Here is a 16,120-nt window from a genome sequence, read left to right as displayed (position 1 = left end):
ATGTTATATTTTTGGCTCAAAAAGGATGGCAAAATACAGGGGACTTACAAAAGTCCAGCAATTTCAATGAAGAGGAGTTTGTTCGTAATGTGCAGTCTATGTTTTGGTTTCCTCCTTTGGAGATTATATAGCTCTTTGGGTTTTACAAACAATGGATCCTATCAAGTATTAAACAGATATTCAATAATATATACTAGTTATCTTTGCTTCGGACTTGGCTCAGTGTTAACAATGCTGCCACATTTAAATTTACAAGTAGATAAATACTCTCTGAATGGCATCCAAAGATTACATAGAAAATCACTAGTTTTCAATGAATTGAATATTATGTTAACTAATTAAATCCCTTCATTATTATAATCTGGAACTATACTTGATTTGTGAAGTAGGATAAGTTATCCAATATGATTGGTACTTATGTTTCATACTGCTCTCGGACACTGCTCAAAGTCCAATATTTGGTATAGTTCTTCCATAGGTCATATAACTGCATACGATGGACTTGTGTGTAAAGTAAAATTTCCCTTCTCCTTATTGTACTCCAATATTCGATTATGGACATCATTCCCTTATCAGTATTCATCCATTTATTAAATAATGTGCGGTTTGTTGTTTATCGCCAAGAAGCCTTTTTTCAGAGCACCAAATTTACTAGGTTTTTGAATACAGTTGTAACCCTTATCAGTATCATCCATTTATTAAATAATGTGTGGTTTGTTGTTTATCACTAACAAGCCTTTTTTTAGAGCACCAAATTTACTAAGTTTTTGAATACGGTTAATATATAGTTGTAAAACTAGATTCGAAAAAGAAATGCCCACATATAAGAGAGGTTCTTTTGAGACTCAGCTATTCGTCAATCCAATTTAGAGCCAACATTACATCAATACATAAAAGATATACAAATAAGTTCAGTGGATTGGTGCAATTATAGTATCCTAATTTTTCTCCAATAGGGGAATGATCTCTATCTTATCTATCAAGTACTCAAAGCATCCTTAGTTAATGGATTAGGAATATATTCACAACTTGTTCCTTTGAAGTTACATAGTCCATCCTTCTCTTGTACCTTTTCCCTTAAAAATGATACTAATTATAATATTCTTTATCTGGGCCAAGCAAGCGACATGCGCTTTGCTGTTAGAGGGCGTGATTGAAGTTTCTTTAGAAGTGTTTGTTAGATCAAAAGGCTTTGGGGTTTGTTAGAGGGCCTGATTTTGGGGATTGGGTGCGCAAGATTGGGGCATTGCAGGCTAAGGATTCGAGTCTAGGGGCATGTATAGGCTTTGTGGGCAGCAGCAACAGGAGCAAGAGTAAGATACTCAGTTTAGGAAATAGGACAAGATTGGTCGGTATGCAACTGTTGTTGCTTTCTCTAATTGAGGCACAAGTGTTTAAGAAAATACCTCTGCAAGTAGATTAGCCACCGCAAGACAGGATTATATGTGAGCTGTTTGACAAAATGTCGGGTATAGTATCTACTTTGGTTTATTAATATACGTATTAGTTTTGTTTATTCATTTACTATGTAGTACTGTTTTGAATCATGGAACCCCCACCCAATCCTACAATACTATAGCAAATAGTTGATCACTTAGACATTATTGGAGAAGGATAATGTAGTTCTGAAAGTCACAACTCTTTCTCTCTCAGCAGTTTCCCAAGGTCTCTTAGTGCAGTTGCAAAAGTACGAATCAATGAATCAAACTCTCCAGAACACTATTCACTCCCTATTTTAATCATTGATTGATTTGAACCAATAGGTTGTGTGTAATTCTTCACGCATCCAAGACCTCTCTGAAACTTTTACCACACAAACAGTGGGCATTACAAAAGATATCAGCTCCATTAGTGAAGACTTCGGGGATATGGGAAACCTCAAGAACAAGTAGACGGAGTTTGTTAATAAACAAACATCTCTTTTGACTGAAATAGAGCAGCAAATTAAAACTTTTGCCTTCACTTGCTAAAACTCCAGCACTACGCTTTTGCAAAAAATTGTCCAAGAGAAGTTGGCAGAGGATCAGGTTAGGCGCTTCAGGGAACTCAACCTTCGGGTTAGAGGTCTTCCTTCATCCTCCATTGATCCTCTCCCCACAGGCTACTCATTTCTTAGCAAGCAATTGGGTATTTCCAATGTTACGTTAAACAGAGCATGGTTTGGACACGACGACACCCTTTTTATTAGGTTTCTCTCATTCGCTAATCGACTACAAGCTCTCAGGGCAAAGAAGAAGCTCTTCCTTCCCACAAAGATATTTCTTGATGAGGACCTCACAAAATCATAGGTAGTTGAACTAAAGCACTCTAGGAGCCTCGTGGTAGAAGCAAGGAGTAACGAGAAATGGGCAATAATAAGGTATCTAAAAGTAGTTATTCATGAGTCACCTCCCAAGGGTTGGGATGCGAGACATACCCAAGCCAATTGACGGTTTGAGCACCAACAATTGGGCAATTCTAAGCCCTCCATTGGCTCTCTACTTGTCAATTGTTGGAATGGCAATGGCTCCCTATAGTCTTTGCCAGGCTTACTTTATGATGCAATCAATTATGTTGATTTGTTGGTTGTTGCCAAGACTCATGAGAGTCTTGCTCAGCCCCTTCCAAGTTACATAGGATATCAATGGCTTTCAGTTTGTAGAGAGGAGGTCCGCACTTCAGGTGGGGTGTGTGGTTCCGGTGGGGTTGCTTGTTTGATTAGAGATGATCTATTTAGTACTACCACGTTGGTTCTTTCTGACTCTCAGGCCAAATTTATGTGGATTCAGGTTGGTGGCACTAATTGCCGTCAGAGAGATATCTTCATTGTCGTTTGTTACTTTCTGCCGACTTCCTCACCTTATGCTATTCATAGTGTTGAGGACAGGAACCCTTTTACAAACCTATTCGAGAGCATCTCCAAGTTTGGGGTTATGGGTGACATCATCATCTTAGGAGACTTTAATGCACGGACTAAAGATCTCCAGACCCCCTAGTATGATTGTGGTCTGACTTGATTTGTACTACTGAGAGGGATCCTACTAGTATGGGGTTTCAACGTTTGTCCTACGATCACAGTGGACATCTAACTTGCTATGGTCGCCACCTTCTCCATCTTTGAGTCCTCCGATTTGGTGATTCTGAATGGCCTCTCTTGCTTCTTGGGTTCTGAGCTTTTTACGTGTTGGCCTCATAGTGGGGGTGCGAGCGTGGTTGATTATATCCTCATTGTTGCTTCTTTCCTCCCCTCCATCCAAAACTTTACAATCTCTCATCTTCCCCTGGTGGATCTCTCCTTTCGATTCGTGTTTCTTCCCACCTACCACCCATCTCTACTCATCTTGCCCAGAACCAACCCCTTACCCATTTCTGTTTTGAGGATATTGATCAAGACCTCTTCATTTTCCATTTGAGAAGATTCCTCTGCCCTGCTAACTTCATTGATCATAGTCAGGTGTCCTGAGATATTCCCGACAGGATATTTGCCTCTCAAACACCAAAAACTTCAATGATTAGGCATTTTGTCAAACAGTTAGCAAACAGGCTCTGATACCACTGAAATAACCCCGTCAGGATTAATAACTCTTTATTCCTAGTAATCAGATAACCGGATTCGATTCAGAGTCATCACCCAATGGACAGGATGTGGTGCCGTCTCTCCAAAAAACCAACCCACTAATACTGAAAATTATAGATTAATGAAATAAAATTCAAGTGATCAGACTAACCATCTAACAAAGACTCCTCGAACATAATGAACAACCAATGCGTCACTCATGTTTAACTCCAGATGTACTCGAGACTTTTCTAGTTGGAACACCACTGCCATATGATGCTACGTGGATCTACAGCAGCTTTGCAAGTTATATGATTATCCTGAATTACTAGGTATTGGAGATTCACTTTGAGCCTTTGGCGACAAACTTGTACGGCAGGAGACCTAGCAAGTGGGCTAGATTGATCTTGGCTTCGACGCTGTGGAGATCGACTGCGGCGCACAGGAGAACTATCAATAGGACTGAGAGATCTTTTCCTTCTCTCACTTGTTTTCTCCCAACTTAGACTCCTGCTACGGTTGCGAGGGCTGATACTGCGGCCCCGGCTGCGACTCCGGCTCCGGCTCCGGCTGTGAGTCCGGCTCCGGCTATGACTCAGGCTCTGGCTCCGGCTTCGACGTCGATATTCCCGATCTCTTTCGTGATATCTATGTCGTTCATATCTTCTCCTGGAAAGCTGAGGACTGCGACTCCTGTATCTTCTCGAGCTAAGAGGCTCTGCACTTAGCCTTCCTTTATGAATTACTTCTGCATTTGGACCATATTTTGCAAACTGCACAACAATATCCCGTCCATCAACATTCCTTCCATCCAGCCTCTCAATTGCCTTTTCAGCCTCATCTGCATATTTGTAACGAACAAAAGCAAATCCTCTTGAATCCCCAGTCCTCCTGTCTCTTGGAATAAAGATGTCAACAACCTTTCCGTAACGATCAAACAATGGAATTCGGCCCAAACCTTATACGGAAGTGCTGGACTGTGATCTGCGAATTTTGATTTGGTTCTCCGATGCTTCTCGAGAATGATCTCAATGGAATATCGTGACGCTTGCAAACTAAAATCTTCAAATATCAATCCTTCGAATTTGGCCTTAGGCCACAAATTCCGCCTCGATGAAATGACTGAATGTCACCTCCAATCTGCAATAATTCGGATGATATTTCACACCCTCAAAATCGCGTACCAATTGAGAGTTATCGTTCTCAATGGCCAACTGTGACAATTGCCAAAAACCCTAGGTTTCCACAATGCACCCGTGACTGAATCACAATCTGAAAATCAAAGAGAGATAATCAACTGCCTTATTCGAATGGAGCCTCGGGGTGCCTATTTATTCTTTTCCCTCCATCCTCTCCAGAGACTTCTAGAACTTTTTTGATCTTATCCCTCAAGTGACTTTATTAAATATTTTCCAAGTCACTTTATTAAATACTAAAGTCACTTTATTAAATACAAGGTCATCTTTTAATATTTATTTATTTAATTAAAATAACTAATTAGTCGTCCTTGGACAACCATTAATTAAATTAATTAAATCGAACTGTCACCAGAAAATTGGGGACATGACAGTCCGCCCTTTCTGAAATTGCTTGTCCCCAAGCAATGGCTGAACTATGAACCAATCAGTCTTCTTGGATCCCAAATGTAAATTTGTGTATCATCCCAATCCTCATCATACTCCCGTGGAGAAATCATCAATATCAACAACTGAGAAACTGTACTCAATACCAAACAACTTGACAACTCTGATGAAATCATCTGAAAACCAACTGTAGATGTCAGTAGAAGAAACCATTCTACGAAATTCAACCCAACTGAAACATCAACTCTATCAAAACTCAAGCCCCCGTCAGAATGACACTTGCCCCCAACTGCACTGTAGATATGACAACAGCTATAGGTACCTGAATCATTGCCATCAAATCCAATCTCTGAAAAACTGCTCCGGGCGTGTTGATGCTGCAGGCTGAGTAACTTGCTACTACCAATTTTATTTTCAAAAGATGGTGCCAATCTATCCCCTAATGGATGATAAGAAACTGGAGCCAATCTACATCTGAGTGAAATAAAATCTTCCATCTCTGTGTCAAAAGAGAAATGATGAGCGTACCCTACCGTATAATGCTGGTAAGATCCTCCAAATTCTGTTACTGGCTCTTCATCACTGAGCTGGGAATCAACAGATGGCTCCATTTTCTGACTCCGAGTGACTGTAGGCTGGCTAGGATCCCGTGCATTCTGCTCAACAAACCCCTCCTCAAGATCCCTGTGAGGTAGCATAGTAGAAAGGACCCCTATAATCTTCTCAACCAATCTGCAAATAACACTAGTATCTTGGATGAGAACACCCTCTGTCACCTTATGCGAGTCCAAATGAACACATGCACTACCCAGCAAATACTCCATGAACGGTTCAGTGCAGTGAAAATTATATGAGGAAGCATTAACATACTCCCCTTTACACCACAACTGGTTCTCTTGTAAGGGTGGCATACTCAGCTGTACCACACTATCAACTATCTGAGTAGAATCAATCTGGAAACTGGACTCTACCGGTATCCCAAGCTCATTAAAACCAACTTCTTCCAAACCCTGAACATGTGTGTCAGTCTCAACAATAAGCTCCTCAAAAGCAACTGTAGGAGTGTACTTACCGTCATCTACCTCAATAGACAAATGAACTGGGTCTGGGGCTGGTTTTGACTTCAAATACTCCAACTCCATGGTTACCTCCTTCAACTGAAACTGCGACTTTTGTTGATCTCGCTGTGTGTCCTCTAACGCCTCAGTAGTCGCTATGAGCTCTTGGGAAAGCTCACTCACCTCCTCTTCACGATCCAAGAGTGCCTCATAGGCTGTACTCCCCCACTCAACCAAGTGATCACGGTCGGCTACCAATCGTAAATAATCCTGCTTTAAAATTCGAACAACTTCATGCAAGGCATGAATCTCTGCCAAAGAAAAGTAACCACTGCTAGACTCATCTGTCATAGAAGAACCCCAACCAGTAACAGCCAACAACTGACGAGCAGTATCAAAATGCTCACAAGCGATAACAATGTCTCGCTCACTAACTTTCAACTGGCTAACCTCATGATGGCTCTGGCTAGACTGTCTTCTATAAACTCCCTCTGACACATTGTCTGGAGGAATGTCTTCAAAAATACTGGTCTCTGGATTATTATCATCCATATTTTTTGAATCAACTTTAAAACTCATATCAACATCCAGAGTGTCAAAATCTGTAGTCCTGCTATCAAGCTCTTCTGTACCTAAAGAAACTGTCAAGGAAGCTGAATCTTCAAAACTGTTCACTTCATTCTCCCGACTGTCATCAAGGTCAAAACGATCCTGGGACTCATCTGTACATGCTTCCAAATATGAAAAACCTTCAACACCTTTCAGCAAGGATGGTCGACTAGAAATATGAACCAAACCCAACAACGGTGCATAAAAACTAATACCAACATCGGATGTTCTGCTGGCACAAGGAAAGATAACACCGTATATTCTGCTAATCAAATCCATGATAGTACTCAAACAATCATGGCTATCATAAAGTGCTAAAGATCTTCGGTTGACTGAATCCCAAATGCTGCTGAAACATTCCCGAATCCATATGCAAGAAACAACTGGTAACTCAAGCAAACTACTTACCTGAGTAATGTGACCAACACCAGCTAACTTCACATACCTGTCTGCCATTGTCCTTGTATCCTGGATGTGAATGCAAGATGAACTCGTAGCATTATCAGTTACCATATATGATCCGTCAAATGTAGAAAGCTGAGTGCAAGATGAACTTAGCTCCATGTCGTGTTCATTCCCATGTCTCTCCCAGTCCTGTAATGCCAAAGTTGCTCGAGTGTCCTCAAGCTCGCAAGAAAGCTTGACAACTTCCTCCTCCTTCCTCCTCAAGGCATCTGAATAATCTTTGGCAAGGCTTAGAAGATGGTCACGATCTGATAGAAGATGTAAATAGCTCAGCTTCGTCATCCCCATCCCTTCACAAATTGCATGTAAGTCACAGAAGGAAGAATTTGCCTGAACTCCCTTATATCTTCCTCGTAACTGAATCATCTGGATGTGCGCTTCTAACATCTCCCGCATCTTGTCATGATGAGATAAAGAAGCCACAATACTATCTTTGCTTACCTTCAGCTGGCTGGACAAATCATGTGAAGTACTGCCATTCTCATCTAACTGAGCCTGGTACTCTTTCTCAGCAAAATCATGAATACGCAGTGTTTGCTCATCTCTACCTGGTACCTTACCATCATGCACAATGACATCTTCATCATCATCTAAACTCACTTCACTGTAATCATTGACTGTCGGAACCAAACCACCTTTAGTATCTGAGACATCACCTTTGGGAAACTCGTATTCAACTGTCTCAACTTGAGTGTCAAGTTGACAGTTACTATCCATCAGCGTAATATCCTTCACCACTTCTTCCTGTGACCGAACTAAAGCCTCTGACTGGTGGCATACTTGTTTCTCGAACTCCTCATTAAGGTTCCTAGTAGCATCTCTCATTGTATCAGTCAACGCTTTGTGAGAAGATTTGTCAAAACGAAATCCAGTTGATTTATTCACCTTAGCTGGGACGGACAGCCTGTCAAGTATACGGCGGTGTTTAACCAACAGTTCAGACATGTTATGTTTGATTTTTCTGAGCTCATCCTGAATGTCTAAATAGTCCTCCTTTCCACAATTCCGACTCTGAATACTGCGTCTATTACTTGTCCGAGATTGTGTCCTTGGAGACTTTGTGTTGTACCTGTCCATCTTGGTTGAAGTAGAGTGCTAATCACTCATGTAATTCGGTACTCACCCCACAGGATGGCAAGAAAACCGCTCTGATACCACTGAGATATTCCCGACAGGATATTTGCCTCTCAAACACCAAAAACTTCAATGATTAGGCATTTTGTCAAACAGTTAGCAAACAGGCTCTGATACCACTGAAATAACCCCGTCAGGATTAATAATTCTTTATTCCTGGTAATCGGATAACCGGATTCGATTCAGAGTCATCACCCAATGGACAGGATGTGGTGCCGTCTCTCCAAAAAACCAACCCACTAATACTGAAAATTATAGATTAATGAAATAAAATTCAAGTGATCAGACTAACCATCTAACAAAGACTCCTCGAACATAATGAACAACCAATGCGTCACTCATGTTTAACTCCAGATGTACTCGAGACTTTTCTAGTTGGAACACCACTGCCATATGATGCTACGTGGATCTACAGCAGCTTTGCAAGTTATATGATTATCCTGAATTACTAGGTATTGGAGATTCACTTTGAGCCTTTGGCGACAAACTTGTACGGCAGGAGACCTAGCAGGTGGGCTAGATTGATCTTGGCTTCGACGCTGTGGAGATCGACTGCGGCGCACAGGAGAACTATCAATAGGACTGAGAGATCTTTTCCTTCTCTCACTTGTTTTCTCCCAACTTAGACTCCTGCTACGGTTGCGAGGGCTGATACTGCGGCCCCGGCTGCGACTCCGACTCCGGCTCCGGCTGTGAGTCCGGCTCCGGCTATGACTCAGGCTCTGGCTCCGGCTTCGACGTCGATATTCCCGATCTCTTTCGTGATATCTATGTCGTTCATATCTTCTCCTGGAAAGCCGAGGATTGCGACTCCTGTATCTTCTCGAGCTAGGAGGCTCTGCACTTAGCCTTCCTTTATGAATTACTTCTGCATTTGGACCATATTTTGCAAACTGCACAACAATATCCCGTCCATCAACATTCCTTCCATCCAGCCTCTCAATTGCCTTTTCAGCCTCATCTGCATATTTGTAACGAACAAAAGCAAATCCTCTTGAATCCCCAGTCCTCCTGTCTCTTGGAATAAAGATGTCAACAACCTTTCCGTAACGATCAAACAATGGAATTCGGCCCAAACCTTATACGGAAGTGCTGGACTGTGATCTGCGAATTTTGATCTGGTTCTCCGATGCTTCTCGAGAATGATCTCAATGGAATATCGTGACGCTTGCAAACTAAAATCTTCAAATATCAATCCTTCGAATTTGGCCTTAGGCCACAAATTCCGCCCCGATGAAATGACTGAATGTCACCTCCAATCTGCAATAATTCGGATGATATTTCACACCCTCAAAATCGCGTACCAATTGAGAGTTATCGTTCTCAATGGCCAACTGTGACAATTGCCGAAAACCCTAGATTTCCACAATGCACCCGTGACTGAATCACAATCTGAAAATCAAAGAGAGATAATCAACTGCCTTATTCGAATGGAGCCCCGGGGTGCCTATTTATTCTTTTCCCTCCATCCTCTCCAGAGACTTCTAGAACTTTTTTGATCTTATCCCTCAAGTGACTTTATTAAATATTTTCCAAGTCACTTTATTAAATACTAAAGTCACTTTATTAAATACAAGGTCATCTTTTAATATTTATTTATTTAATTAAAATAACTAATTAGTCGTCCTTGGACAACCATTAATTAAATTAATTAAATCGAACTGTCACCAGAAAATTGGGGACATGACAGTCTACCATGTTTCACTCACTAGCTACTTCGATTTGGGAGTTGGCTCTCCTCTCTATCCCTCACCGCTCCATTCCTAGCACTCTTAGATCCGTTCAATGGAATACTTGTCCCATGAACCAATGGTTTGATGAGGCCTATAAAACCTTCCACCGCTCTTTACGCTTGGCTTTTGATACTTATTCCCCTGCTTTCACGAATTTATGACCCTCCTACAAACACTTTCTTCACCATAAGAAGCTATTATTTATTGCTTCACAGGGCAGATTCACTTGTGACACGCTTATTTAGTATCCTAAGTTGTTTTGGCACACCATGTTCCCTCGACGTAGCCAACCCTAGTCCACCCCTGACCTTCGCCTCCTTGCCTCTCATGCCTCCACATTGTATGATATCCCAAGTTAGGTTGCTGCCCTTCCCAACTCACTCCCCCATTGTCACTTATTCTCCACTTACAACATTTACGAGGCCATTAGACTTATGAGATGCAGCGGAGCGGCTGATGAGAAGGGTTTTTAGGCTAAGCTCTTCAAGCTTGACACCACGATCTTGGGCCCTTATCTCTCTACACTCTTTAATAGAGTGGTTTGTTTTGGTTTTCTGGACTCTTGGTTGAGGCACGTTATCCACCCGATCCATAAGTCCGAGCTGACCTCTAATCCCAAAAACTATAGGACCATAATGATTGGGCATACATTTGCCAAACTTTATGCTACAACATTGAATACTATTTTATCCAATGAGCTCGATAGGAGGAATTGCAAGGCTAAGGGTCAAGTAGGATTCAGGGCAGACTACCAGACCATGGATCATATCTTAACACTATGAGTTATTGTTGAGGAGGCTCGACACTACTCAAAGAAAGTTTACTGTTGTTTTGTGGATTTTCGTAAGGCTTTTGATTCCATCCCCAAAGTGACACTTTGTTAGAGATAGAGATATTGGTATTTCTAAGATCTTATTGACGACTATCATGAGGTTATATGAGACAGTGATTGGTAGACTCAGGACCATAGAGGGTTTCTCCAACCCTATCCAGAGCACCATTGGGGTGAAGCAGGGTTGCCCTCTCTTGCCCACCTTGTTCGGGATTTGCATTGATGAGCACAAGGCTTTTTTCAGTGACTCCTCGCTTCTAGGTGATGGTTGTCATCTACACCAAGTATTGATCTCCATCCTTCTCGTTGTTGATGATGTGGTTCTTCCTGCTTCTTCTCCTAAGGGGCTTCAGAGGATTTTGGATAGACTTGCATCTTTTTGTGACATAAGATAGCTAGTCGTGAACCTTGAGAAGACTCGTGTTATGGTCTTCAACAGTTTGAAGACCTCACATCTCCATTTTCACTTCCAGGGTCGAGAAGTTGAGATTACATCATCTTACACATACCTTGGGGTTAGGTTTTCCAGATCTCATTTCAACTTGAGATCAACCATTCAACCTCGGATCAGTAAGGGGTTGGGTTCCCTTGCCATGCTCGAGAGACAATGCTTCAGACACCACTTTCAAGACACACCATCTAAGCTATCCCTCTTGGATTCCTTATTAAGACCCACAATGCTCTATCGTGCAGTGGTTTGGGGTCCTTCCCTTTTAGACTTGGATTGGACCATGATCGATCGTACCCAAAATTTGCTCCTCTGTCGGATTATTAGGTGTCACAGATCTACCCCCCACAGTATTATTTTGGCTGAGTTTGGAGCTCAGCCATTCAAGCTTGCAACCATTTTTGACCTGATCTAGTTTCTCCACCGTCTTCATGGTTTTGCAGACTCCGTTGAAGGCCAACATAGATACCCTTACTTTGCCTACTGCTCCTCAATTGCTATTGCAGATTCCAATTGAGCTTCTAGAGCCCGTTGTTGGTATGCTCAGGCTACTATCTTGCTAAGTTCAGTTGGGATCGACATTGACCATCTCCCTCCATACCAGTTCTCATTAGACGCTTCTACTCATCTACTCCCCTCTTGACAGGAGTTGAACGAGCATGTCAGACTTGACATCTACAAGCAGTATATCATACGGACTTGGGTGGATCCTTGAGGGGGGCTATGTCCAAGGATGGCTTTCTACGCAATGCACTTCTTAGATATTCGGGATGGGATTATTGTTTGCCCTGAGTACTTACACAGATACTGGACACACGCCTTGCGTATCTCGCTTGGCTCCTTTAGGGTGGGCTCACACAGACTTCGAATCTAGGTTGATCACCATATTGCTAGAGAGGATCGGGTGTGCACACTTTATACCTTAGCTGAGGCAGAATTTGAGACTCATTTTCTTTTCAAATGGCCCATATACTACAAGATTAGAGGGAGGTTTTACTGTCTATTTAGAGATTGCAAATCCCTCTCGAATTTTTTCAGGTACACCGATTAGCGTTGCATTATGCTCTATCTCCGAGTCCTTGCAACTTTGTGATCATACTTTGCAGCTTTCATTTCCCAGGAGTCTGGCCCAGACATAGCTTATTACGACCTTCTTCTCGCCCTTAACTCTAGTTCGAGGTGTGAAGCATCTGTACAGTCTCCCTAATATGAGCCATTCTAGCTTTGTGAGACCCTGCAAGGGACCTCTTCACCAATGACACTTCTCTCGTAGCACTCAGCTTCATCATAGGGCTTCCGGTAGTTGCACTGATCAGTCGTTGTTGGACTTTTTTTCCTGCGAGGACGGATTCCTAATCTTTTATGTGATGTCTCATGTTTTCTTCTTCTTCTTCGTTTGTTGTACTTGTTCTTTTGCGGTCACCGTTTGGGGCTCCGTTTGTCTACTATTTTCTTGATGTAAGCTTACAGTCCCATAGACCCTCGTTGTGGTCTTTTGTTGGACATTAATAATATTATCTTATCTTATCTTCGGATGTTGGACTAGATTCTTTGATACGTTAATGGAAATTGTATTGTCATGATAGGTAGTAACCAATTTGGTAATATTTTTATTTGTCCCTTTCAAGACTCACTTAATTCAACTTGTGAATAGTTAAGATATAGAATTTTGAGTAGATATCTACTATTGACTATATCGTACAACCCTTGTTGATCTCAATATCTACTCACACTTGCAAAAAATAATAGTTTTCCATATAAATACAATTCTCAACATTAGATCAATCAACCACCTTAATCTAAATTTGTTACACCTAAAATCAACAAAATCTTGACCAAAATATATTACAAAACCCTAATCCATCATTAATATAGATCATTAGTTTGGATCTTCATGTGAGTTTGTAATAAAGTGGAAACATTAATAAATGTATGGGTTATGGGGGTTTGTGTTAACACAATAATCAAGAGAAGAGATTTTTGAGGCACACTTATCCTATTGAAGTGTTGGGACAATATGTCATCATGTATAAGGCCTTGATGTGGGAGGTTGATAATGGTTCGGGAGGTTGATCCCAACCTTAAGGAAAGTGTGATTAGGTCGCATATGCCTTGTTGGAGTACTGGAACCATATGTCCTATATAAGTTTTGGATATGGTAGGATGACAACGGTTAAGGAGGTTGATCCCAACATCTGAGGGGTAAGCAATGACACTCACCTAGTTGCATTCTAAGTACTCACTCTTGTTTGGTTGCCTCTAGAAGTCAATGTGAATGTTTTCCCTTGTATGTTGAATATTCCACTGGGTTAAACCTATATATTTCCTTAGAACCTATGTGGATCATGGTTGCATCTCCTAGCTCAACAGAGTGGACCATTTATGGTTCACGTGGTTGTGTGGTAGAATATTTTTGAGGTATTGTTTGTGCTTCATTGATAGATCTATGTGGGTCCTTGCTGAGAAGTTGTTGGAGATTATCTCTTGGATCTTAAAGTCTTTGTGTTGTATTTCTTGTGAAATAAATATTTGCAATGTATTATGATCTCCTGAAAGAGGATTTAACATAATGTGTATATGTATCACGAATTGAAAAGCTATGTAAAAGGGAAAAGGGTTATCTCTAGGAGAAAGGAAGGGAAAAGTAAACATGTTGTATTGTTTCAAACATTTAATAAAATAGTGATAACATTATGGCATGTATATTTCACTGCATTTATGACTAAGTGATTTTAATATTAATACGTGATGATTAGTAAAAGAACCTTGTATTTTACTAAAGGCTAATAAGATCTTTTAGAACGAAGGGTAAGATAGAAGCAGTTAGTGAATGGAATATGGTTAGTTATCATGTAAAAATAAAAGGTGTAAATCTATTGAATGTATCACTAAAATATAAGTAAAATATGGTAGTAAATGCATCTGATTTACTAAGTCCTATATGTTATTTTCTATGTTGAAATGATTTAAAATAATGAGTTAAAGTTGAGCATATCACTTTGAATTAATAAATGAAACAAGTAGCAAATATCTAAAAAAAATTGTCTCTCACCCTAACTCCTATAAGGATGACAATGTGGGTTAACATAAGTGAAAGTGACTAAGTCTCACTTAAGATCCTAAGTGGTTAACCTTATCCTAAATTAAATATAATAAGAAAATGGATATTGAGATGAATGATGTACCAAGTAAGAAAGGATAAGTAGATGTAAATTGATAGATAGTTTAACTTAAGTAGGAATTATGAAACATTTTAAGGGAAAGTAAGTGAGTAACTTACAACTATAAGCTACTAGTTAATCAAATAGTTTGTATAAACATAAAATCTTGAATAAGAAACTAAGGAATGATGTTAGAGAAAAAAAAATAGGGAACCTTTTAGGATTCTTACATCTACATAAGTAAACAAAGTAATTTAAAAAAAAATCTTGTCTAAACTTGGTAACATTTAGCCTTGTCCTTTTGGGTTCCCTAATGGGGTGTTACACCCCCTGCGGAGATATGATGTCCAAAAGATGCAAAATAAGGAAAAGTCATGTGATTGTGTCAATATACGAACTTAAGAAAATGATGCACAACATGATATTCTAGGGACAAAGAAAGATGAAATATTTCAATCATGATTTTTTTTACGCAGAGTATTAAATAGAGCACAGACAAGAAGACATAACATGATGTAGAAAGTTAAAGGAGCCTTAAGCTTGGAATATAAATTCATATATTAGTATGGTTATTTTACCAAATGAAATTATAATATCTTAAAGATGTCAATATATATTACTATTGAGGTGTGTATTTTGGATTCATTACATAGGACAATAAAATGTCTCAAGATTGATATCTTTAAAGTGAATATGTTTAAAATATTAATTTGGCATGCACTAAGTGACTTAGTGTCAAAGTTTAGGATGTTTGGAAGTGATCATTGATGTATGTCATAAATATATTCACATATGTTACACAAAGACTTCTGTTGGGGCAGTGCTTCATTCCTATTTGAGCATGACTGACTCATAAGTGACTTGGTTTAATTAATTGAATAGTATTAAATTTAAAATAACTAATTTTGATCGCTAGTAGTCCATTTGTCTAAATCTTCAATTTCATTAATTTTTTATTACTCTAAATTAGATTTTGGGCTTTCTAGAAATACAAAAAGTACATTTCCTTTGACTTTTAGTTGTATGTACCTTCTAATATTTGGATATATGTTGAGATCTATACCTTTAGCTAAATGCTTAACAAATTGTCTATGCAAATAACCAAGATTAAACAAAGGGATAGGCAATGTTTAATAACTAGAATGATAATTTTCTTATGGTGGATACTTGTGATGTGTTGGCCAATCCACACAAGGAAGATCAATTAGAACCATATATCTAAGTATGTGTAGTTTTGTTTATTCCATCCTAGCTCTGTGGGCTTAAAAGGGAGCGAATGAGCTTGAATTGTAGTGAGATTTGGATGGAGGTGGAGATTTTTCCAAAATATTTTAAGAAAAAACTAGGAGAATTAATTTAATATGTAGTTGTTTTCACTTGATTCCATCCTTAAGTGATTTCTTTCTAATAATTTTAGGAAAAATCATGCAAGCATTTGTAGTTGTAGACTTGTATTAACATAGTACACAAATGCTTAAGTGACTAGTTGATCTAGAATATCATCGAGTTATAGACATTGCACACATGTCATGGGGATCTTGGGGTTTTATTAATGATGAGGT

General features: G+C 39.8%; 2 pseudogenes; both read right to left on the bottom strand.

Annotated features, from left to right (window-relative positions):
• Positions 1-3,655: 3,655 nt before the first annotated feature.
• On the bottom strand, positions 3,656-5,729 carry LOC149566324 (uncharacterized; annotated as a pseudogene).
• A 2,895-nt stretch (positions 5,730-8,624) lies between these two features.
• On the bottom strand, positions 8,625-11,830 carry LOC149566323 (uncharacterized; annotated as a pseudogene).
• Positions 11,831-16,120: the final 4,290 nt, after the last annotated feature.

Source organism: Cupressus sempervirens, chromosome 3 (genome assembly GCF_028749045.1).
Source record: "Cupressus sempervirens isolate cs-2001-9-10 chromosome 3, ASM2874904v1, whole genome shotgun sequence".
Classification (NCBI taxonomy): domain Eukaryota; kingdom Viridiplantae; phylum Streptophyta; class Pinopsida; order Cupressales; family Cupressaceae; genus Cupressus; species Cupressus sempervirens.
This window is presented reverse-complemented; position numbering and strand designations above follow the sequence as displayed.